Source organism: Panthera leo, chromosome D2 (genome assembly GCF_018350215.1).
Source record: "Panthera leo isolate Ple1 chromosome D2, P.leo_Ple1_pat1.1, whole genome shotgun sequence".
NCBI lineage: Eukaryota > Metazoa > Chordata > Mammalia > Carnivora > Felidae > Panthera > Panthera leo.
Window position 1 is genome coordinate 22,003,800 of NC_056689.1, and position 9,804 is coordinate 22,013,603.

Genomic DNA, 9,804 nt, shown 5'->3' on the forward strand with positions numbered 1-9,804 from the left:
ATTAGCAAATCTACTTCAGATGGTTAGGAATGTCATATTTTCCTCTGAAGAATCATACACCATTGCTACATATAATACACATATTCAATTTTTTTGCGCACCCATTACAAGACATGAATATGACATGAAAATAACAATCTGTCAAGAATCACTAATACCATACCCCACAAAAATTTTAACACCAAAATCCAAGAAAGTTAGAAAAGTGTTATTCTAAGCTTTGAATTCACATTTTTACTCATTTTCTTGCCACCTCTTCAGGGAAACTGAGGAAAAACAAACAAAAAAATGTGTGAAAAAAAAGTGCTGCAATCAAAGTACAGCTTCTCATAAACAAAGCAAGCATTTGGAGAAACAAACTTTGTATTGCCAAAGTAAACTATGTGATTAAATACTGCTAAGAAAGAAAATGTTGAACATAGTAAGGACAAATTTTTGTCTTTAGCCAGGATCTCTAGCCAGGAAAATAAGTCCTTTCCACTCAAGTCATGGATAGTCCTCAATAGTCTCTTGCAATTTCACTCTCATCAATGTTAAAGGGAAAGAACTTTCAGAATGGAGATTTCCAGGTTGAATCTCAGTTTAATAACAGATTGCACACTGTCACCAGAAGCACAAGGTGTAGCAATGTAATGTGAATAGCTGAGCTCCTGGGACAAGTGCAAAGAGCAGAGACTACCAGAAGCTTCTCGCAGAGCCAGTGATGTAGAAGACTGTCAGGTATTACTGCCTACACACTTCATCCCCTGAGGATCTTTTCTGAAAGCTAATATTCCATATTTTACTTTTACATTGATCAAAAATTTATAACCACAAAGTAAAACAATGTTGGGCCACTTTTCATTAATCACATTCGTAAAGGTAAAGAAAAAAAAATAATACTGTGCGGTAGGAAGTTCAGGAAGTAGGCACTCAGGAAGTTACATACTTTGGTGGGATATGAATTGGTATAATCTATCATCTGAAGGGGGATATGGCTGTACTCCAAAAACAAAAGGGACATAAAAATGTCCACATCCTTTGTACATGTTCCACTTCTAATAACATACTATAATCCTTACATGTGTCCTGGAAGTAGGAGGTTATTGATCCCTCAGTCTTTAGGGCAAGGAAAAGGGGCCTAGTGTGGCCACAGCCCCACAGCGCCACCTGCATCAGGGAGCAGCCTGGTCCTTTGACCCCAGTGTGCTGTGTTATAAAATAAGGTTCAGGAGCACAGTGACTTACTTCTCTATAGAGAACGTGCATTACCTGCTCAGTAAAAACAATACTACACATGAAACCTTTAAAAATAGCAAGAAAAAAAACTTACTATGAACCAAGCAGTGAGCTTTACAATTTTGTGCTTACAACAACCCTATGGCAGGTTAGTACTATTTATTATGCCCATTTTCCAGGTAAGAAAAGATATAAATCAACAAGCTGTAGAGATGGAAATTCAGATTTGTCTGTGCACTGCAAATGTTTTAAAACTTTATTTTTACCTGATGCCCTGACATCCTCACAAACAAGCCATGAATACCCCACCCAGGCGACTAGGTACAAGTTCCCCTTCAGGTCCACTCTTAACTGTGAACTAGTGATATTCAAATGCAAAAATGAAATCCTCTCCTGTCTCTCGCTTGTGTACTCCACCTGATCCCTTGAAGCTTCTTCCACACATGCCCCTGCATGTGGTTCTGTGCCCTAGGGGCCTGTGCGTGTAATAAATCTTTTCACAGGTCTCTCTCTGTGGTGTTACTCCACACCGGCACCCAACTGATCATCAAAAACAACCATTCATAAGTAACATAATTGTTCCTTGCAACACAGTCTGACCCTCATTGTTACTCGATAGAAAATATTTGCAATGAGAGTTTAAAATAAAGTTACCAAGGGATTGAGGGATTGATATCAAATGAGTGGGATTCACACCATTTTTTGCCTTGGAGGAGAGGGGTTGGGTTTGTTTGCTTTTACTTGACTGTGTTTTCTGATTTTTCAGGAATGAATAACACTTGTTCTTGTAACTAAAAAAAAGTTTTTTTTAAAGAATTTAAACTTTAATCAAAAGAAACTCAGTAACTGAAAGGATCAAATGAGGCAAGGACTCTACTCACCTGGAAATAAAAAGGATGAGGGTAGAACTATCTCACTTTGAGGCATGAAAGAGGAAAATAAACATTGTTTTTTTTAAAAAAAACATTTTTTTAACGTTTATTTATTTTTGAGATAGAGAGAGACAGAGCATGAACAGGGGAGGGTCAGAGAGAGGGAGACACAGAATCTGAAACAGGCTCCAGGCTCTGAGCTGTCAGCACAGAGCCCGACGCGGGGCTCGAACTCACGGACCATGAGATCATGACCTGAGCCGAAGTCGGACGCTTAACCAACTGAGCCACCCAGGCGCCCCTAAACATTCTTAATTCCACTCTCTAAAAATATGATTATGATATCAACATCCAAGCAAAAATTTTGTATAGCTCCACCTCAGTTCCAAATGTAATTTCTAAATAGTAGACCTGTGCAAAGGGACCACAAATCTTAATTAGCAATGAAAAAATTTCCACAAACACAGATACCAAGCCATTTTAGAGAGGGGAGTTCTATAACTATGAATAAGGAACAAATCCTAAGATAAAATGTACAATACATGACAGTATAAAAATGTATGCATGTAAAAGATGTCCAAGAGAACAAGTCTTTCTGCTTTTTCTTTAACTTAAATTTTTCTTTCCTTGATTTGGTTTTTTGCTTTATTGGAAACTTTCATTATTAAATATATGCTCATTTTAACATACCAAGTGAAAAGAAAATTTAATAATTCCCCCTCCCCTCAAAATCCATCAACAACCTATACTCAAACACTATGACTGTCCTTTTTCTTTCTTTTTGTTTTCAAAATTGGATCATGCTACAGTCTCAATAAATAATGCACATCTGGGGCGCCTGGGTGGCCCAGTCGTTAAGCGTCCAACTTCGGCTCAGGTCATGATCTCACAACTCGTGGGTTTGAGCCCCGCGTTGGGTTTGAGCCCCGTTGGGCTCCTCGTGCTGACAGCTCAGAGCCTGGAGCCTGCTTCAGATTCTGTCTCCCTCTCTCTCTCTGCCCCTCCCCTGCTCATGCTCTGACATTCTCTCTCCCTCAAAAATAAACATTAAAAAATAAATAAATTTTTAAATGCACATCCTTCCAGTTTACTGTGTGTAGCTTTTATTGTTAAATTGTCTTAAATACATTCTATATAATAGAGAAATCCTAATAAATTCAGCCAGTCCCATTAAGGGTTAAATTCTGTTTGTTTCCAGTGCTGTTGCTTTACAAACATTGTTGTAATAAACATCCCTGTAAATATGCCCTTACATATGGATGTAGTTTTTTTTTTTTGGTGTTTTGTTTTCGATGTTTTAACTTCTATACAGCAGAACTTGCCAAAACTGGGTTGCTAGATAAGCAAAGGGTAAGCATGCTTTTATTTTATTTTAACAGATAAATAGTGTACCTAAGTTCTCCCCACACCAAAAAAGTTATACAACTGACACTCAAATCGTATCCTCAATACCCCAAAGAGGATTTTTTTTTTGGCCAATCTAGTACATAAAATGTTATCAAATAGTATAGAAAGCAGTCCTTTTAATCTCTTAAGACTTGTGAATTTAACATCTTTTCACTTGTTTATTGGCCAGTTGTTTTGCATTTCCTCTTCTTTCTTTTCTCTCTCCTTTTTTTTTTTTTTTTTTCCTCTTGTATCAGTTGTCTGTTCATACCCCTTGACCATTTTTCCTTTTGGTACTTTGTCATGTTCTTCACAACTGATTTGTTATATTATAATAAAAATTTTCTCCTAACCTTTCTTCTGATTTTAATTGTGATGCCATTCGGTTTATCACTTGGTTATAAATTTTACAAAGCAATCAAAAGAATATACATTGGATTGGGGACTATTAGAAGCAGACAGTGGTGCTTTTTGTTTTATGCATGTGATCTGTCTTCTTCACAGATTTTTAGCTGCTACCTATCATAAACAAGAAAGACAAATTAATTTTATCATCAATTGATTATATCAATAATCTCTTCTTTAAAAAATCACTTTGAAGCAAAAGGGTGGACAATTTCCCACCATTTTACGGTAAGAGGAAAGGAAAAGAGGAAGTTTAAGCAAAAGAATATAATGTTCTTTTGCAAAAGAGAATATATGAGAACAGTCCCTTCTTTACTAGGATAAGAAACAGTAGAAAATGCATATTATTAACATATATTAACACAGACACAGTAAATTCAATATTATTGGTAGATGCCCAAATGATAGTAGCTAAGTGCCAGGTGCTGTGCTAACAGCTTTCCATGGAGCAGCTCATGTAATTCTGTCAACAACCCTATGAGATAGGCACCCCCATTTAAAAATGAGGAAATGAGTCTCAGAGAAGTTAATTTCATTTGCCCAAGGCACACAGATACTACAAGATCCAAATACTACATTATGCTATTTAGCAGCAAATGGTTGTAAGGTCAAACCTTCCAAAAGATAAAAATATCATTACATATTAGTATACACATATACCCTTGCCAGATTTCTGACACATTTCTAAAATCTTATATATATCTACATCTGACTTAGGGCAAAGTATCCTCAACATGGTCCTTCAGGAGACCATGATGGAAAACACTGTCCAACTGCCAACTATCTTTTTGTTCAATAATCATCAACGAGCACAAGATGTGCTAGATCCTAGATAGAGAAAGGCATACATGAAAATGGAAAAAAGCATAAATATGCCCTCGAGGAGCCCACTGTTCAGTTAGTTACAGAAGACAATAAATACTTCCAACAAAATGTGATACTTTCCATTACAGCCAACTGTACACAAAGGGCTACAACACTATGGAAGTAAGGGTGACTGTCACTGTCTATAGAAGTCTAGGAAGGTTGCCTAGAAGAGGGGATGCTGGAACTAGATACAGAAGGATTTGTAGGGATTTTCCAGGAAGAGAAAAATGAGGATGGCACAAACTAGCAGACAGAACATGGAAGAATGCAAAGGTACAGTCCATTTGGAGAAAGTTGGAAATATAATTATTTAGCCTGGTCACAATGTCAGATGTTTCAGAAAAAAAAAAAACAAAGAGTAAAAATGGTAAGTTGTATTGGGACAAGATGGTAAAAGATCTTCTGTGCAACCCTAAGATATTTGGACTTTATCCTACTTATACCGGGTAACTATAAAAGGTTTTTAAACAAGGGAATGACACTGTATCCTTATTTTATAAAGATGAGTCAGGATGCCAACTGTCCACTGGAAGACAGTTCGAGGCAAGGAGACAGTTTAGGCAACTTGTTCAAATGGCCCAGGTGAAAGATGATGAGGGCCAGAACTAAAGCAGTGGCACAGAGTTGGAGAGGGGGTGGGATTCAAAAGCCATGTATGGAGCAGAACTAAGAGTATTTGTACCACATTACATGAGAAAGAGAGAAAGGTCTCATTAATGACTCAGCTTTCTAACTTAAGCAATGATCACAAACAGATAAAAGGCTTCTTTAGGAATCCATGTACATTTAGGTATTTACTTACCCTTCCAGAGAAGACACCACTTTCTGGGCAAACCTACAGCTGAGAATTAGCTCCCTGGGAGGTTCTGTAAAACAGCATGTACTAGTTTTGTTTGAGAGCCTCATCACAGTCTGGATTTCAGAACATGGAAATTAAGCAGGTAGAAATCTTATTTTTTTTCTTTGAGAGACAGAGAGAGACAGAGCATGCTGGGGAGGACCAGAAGAGAGACACAGAATCTGAAGCAGGCTCCAGGCTCTGAGCTGTCAGCACATAGCCCAACGTGGGGCTTGAACCCATGAGCCATGAGATCAACCTGAGCTGAAGTCAGACACTTAACTAAACCACCCAGGCACCCCTAAGCAGGTAGAAATATTACCAGTTAAGAGGATACTCTATAGAAATGAAGTGATTTGACCAAACACATATACACTGAATAACAGACCAAACCCAAATTTCCCAACTTAGAGGGCAATTCATTACATTGGTTCTTCAAACACCCAGAGAATTTCAAGCTGCTAGGTACCACATATTGAAATATTCAATGGAGACTTAAGTAGATATCCACACCAATCAAAGCCATGCCATTTCATACTCAGTAACAGCTTTGCAATCTAACCAGACTTTGGGAAATGCAGCATGGAGCTCCAAGATTTTAATTATAGTGTATATATCTGTTCTTCTGGATCAGCAAACTAAAATAGCAGTTTCCTGGCATACTTAATGCTTTAATAAGATTAAAAATTGCCAAAATCTCAAAAAGATGCTAAAAATTCCAAATTTCTTAAGAAATCAACTTTAGGGACAACCTGGGTGGCTCAGTCAGTTAAGCGTCCGGTTCAGCTCAGATCATGATCTCACAGTTTGTGGGTTTGAGCCCCAGGTCGGGCTCTGTGCTAAGAGTACAGAACCTGCTTGGGGGATTTTCTCTCTCCCTCTCTCTGCCCCTCCCCCACTAGTGTGTGCATGCACACACATTCTCTCTCTCTCAAAAATAAATTTTAAAAAATAAAAAAAAAGAAATCAACTTTAAAGTACCCAATTATCACTGAGATATTATTCTCTATCACTTATCACATTTTGCAGGATGCTAAAGCTATCATAATGAAAAGCAGCACAGTGAAAAAAAAAATGTAAAAAACCACACCAATATGTTCATATGGCACTAAGCAATTGAACTAAATAAGTTACCTAATCATACAACGTGATCCTTACAGCTCTGAGATGGATAAAGCAGGCATTATCATTAACCCCATTTTTGTAGATGAGGAAACAACTGCAGGACGGCTCAGCATCACACTTACAAATCTCATTTTCAAATATCCTGACATTGAGCTTGTTTCCCTTCTACAGGACAACAATGCCTCCCCTTTCTTACTGTTTTATTTATGTTGTTGAGAAAGACAAAACAGCATTAAAACCAGTTCTTTGTTGTCAACGTTTTATTGCATGCTGTTGTAGATGAAACTCTCACCCAAGAATTAGGTCTTTTTCTGCATATTACAGGCAAACCTGAAACTCTGCATACCACTCACAAACAGGTGGACGCTGGGAGCACCAAGGATGTAATCAATTTCTCTCCAGCTTCTACACCTATCATTAAAATAATTGGGTGCCCTTCTGGTCTCAGCAGTTTGCCTACAGAATACCAGCAACACCTCCAGAGTAGTGATAGATGAACACTTTGAAAGGCTGCGAATTCTCAGCTGAATTTTTAACCATTATGGCTTTTTCAACAGTCAGAATAGTTGTTAAGAAATTGTACAACATGTACAAAACATAATTATAATCATTTTATATAACTATCTTTCAGAGGTATGGCAAATAGCGAATAGAAAGGCAAGGTAAACTAAAAAGCAACCTATTCCAAATGATGATAAAAGCAGAGGTTAAAGTGATACAAAGCCAAGTGTCTCATGTGGACGCTAGAAGCTGAAAAAAAATAAAGAAAAGGATTCTCCCCTGGAGCCTCTAGAAGGAAGGAAGTCCTACCAACCCGTTTTGGACTTCTGACCTCCAGAACTGCAACATAATAAATCTGCACTTCTTAAAGCCACCCCATACCACCAAAAAAGTGATGTATCACTTCAAATTTAACTTGGAAAACAAATAATACAATAGAAGGGGATATATCTGTCCAAAAAAATCACACTTATATCCTTTAAAAATAATATACACGAAGACAACTACATCTAGATATAACAGGATACTGAGTATGTTTTGAATTCATGAAGAATAAGGAGTTTATCATTTTATAATTAAATATTTAGTATATTACATTCTAACTCCATAAAAACTGTACCATATGACACATCTGTCTCTATTATCCCAAATATAAAATTTAAAAGGAATTTAATTTTTAAATTATACCAACTCAAGTGTACCATATTATAAATCTTTTAAAAAATTTTTAATATTTATTTAAGAGAAACAGAGCACAAGTTGGGGAGGGGCAGAGAGAGAGGGAGACACAGAATCCAAAGCAGGTTCCAGGCTCTGAGCTGTCAGTACACAACGCAAAGCGGGGCTCAAACTGATGGACCACGAGATCATAACCTGAGCCAAAGTCAGACGCTTAACCAACTGAGCTACCCAGGCGCCCCTTATAAATCTTTATTAAAAAAAAACAAAACAATAACAACAACAACAACAACAAAAATAGTGCTGCTCTCTGTGAGAAGTTTTACTTGTAACTTCAGAAACCAATCCAAATTTTATTTCACTTGGAATATCCATTCCATACAGTATAATGATAGCAGGTTCTCCCTGGTTAAGCCTAGTGGTAACAGAGATCACATAAAAGGTATTCAAACTATATCAATATGCTGGGCTTTTTTGTTTTTAACTTCATCATTCAGCAGGCTGAGTGAGCCATATGTAATGGTTCATAGCACCTTATCATTATTCTCTTTATTAATTCTTTTTTATCTACATAGCCTACTTCTATTCACTGGGTCCCACCAGCAGTTATTCTAATGTACTTAATGAGTATTTTATGTAAGTTTCTTATGAAATGCCTACTGTGCTTATGCTTATGAATTTTTAATTCACATAAACAATTAATATGTCTCTCACTCTTACATTTTTCACCAAGCACTCTATTCTTTTCTTTTTTAAGGTTTTTTTTGTTTGTTTGTTTATTTGTCTGTTTTGAGAGAGCAGGAGCTGGTAAAGGGCAGAGAGAGAGAGAGAGAGAGAGAGAGAGAGAATCCCAAGCGTGCTCCACACTGTCAGTGCAGAGCCCGATGTGGGCTCAATCCCATGAACGAGATCATGACCTGAGCCAAAATTAACAGTTGGATGCTCAACCAATTGAGCCACCCAGGTGCCCCCCCAAGCACTCCATTCTTCAGATCCATTCATGTTGATTTTGTTTACCTAATCTGTTGCTTCTAATGGCTACAGACAATTCCATGATGCATACACACCACTCTACCACTCCCCCTCCCAGCAGTGGTCCCCAGTTACCTCCCATTCCCCCTACTGCTAATAACACAGCAGTGAATAACCTTGGACACATTCTTTGGGGACCAGTGTCCACCTGTAGGAATTAAATTGTTAAGAGTAAATAACTAGCTAATTTGCTTAAGTAATGCCAGATGCTTTCCAGAAGGACTGCCTCAGTCTAAGCTCCCACCAGCAGCACACAAGCTTTCTTATTTATTGCCCCCTTCCCTCATTTGCTTTGCCACTTGTTAGTTCCATAAAGATCAGGAACAAGTACACCTCTGAACCTTGTCTTTCTTTCTCCTAAAATGAGACTATTTGCTCCAACTGCCTTATATGGTTGTTGACATACCAATTTAAAAAAATAACATGAAAGTTATTTTAAAATATAAATAGCTGTTTACAAATGTCAGCAATTATAGTCCTTTTTTAAAAAAATTATAATTCTTGTTCTTACTCTAATTTCTAATTATCCGGCTCCCCACCCTCTAGCCTGTCCTGCCAAATAGAAGGGGATAAGCAAATAAACTTGAAGCTTGGAAAATGAAATTTTCTCTTAGATACCTAAACACTGAGGGAGACTAAAACCATATACACAAAATGCTTTTTCTTCTTTATTTACTCATCTATGCATTCATTTAATCAAATATTTTATTAAGGGCTTTGTCCTTACACTCCACTAGTACTAAAATATAAACATTTATATAGCAAATAGGCACACATAAGCTAATTTTCCATCTATGCCTTGAATTTTGTACATAAATTTTATTCCTAGATGTGAACACTTCAAAGATGGTGGCTTCTAGGGGCGACTGGGTGGCTCAGTCG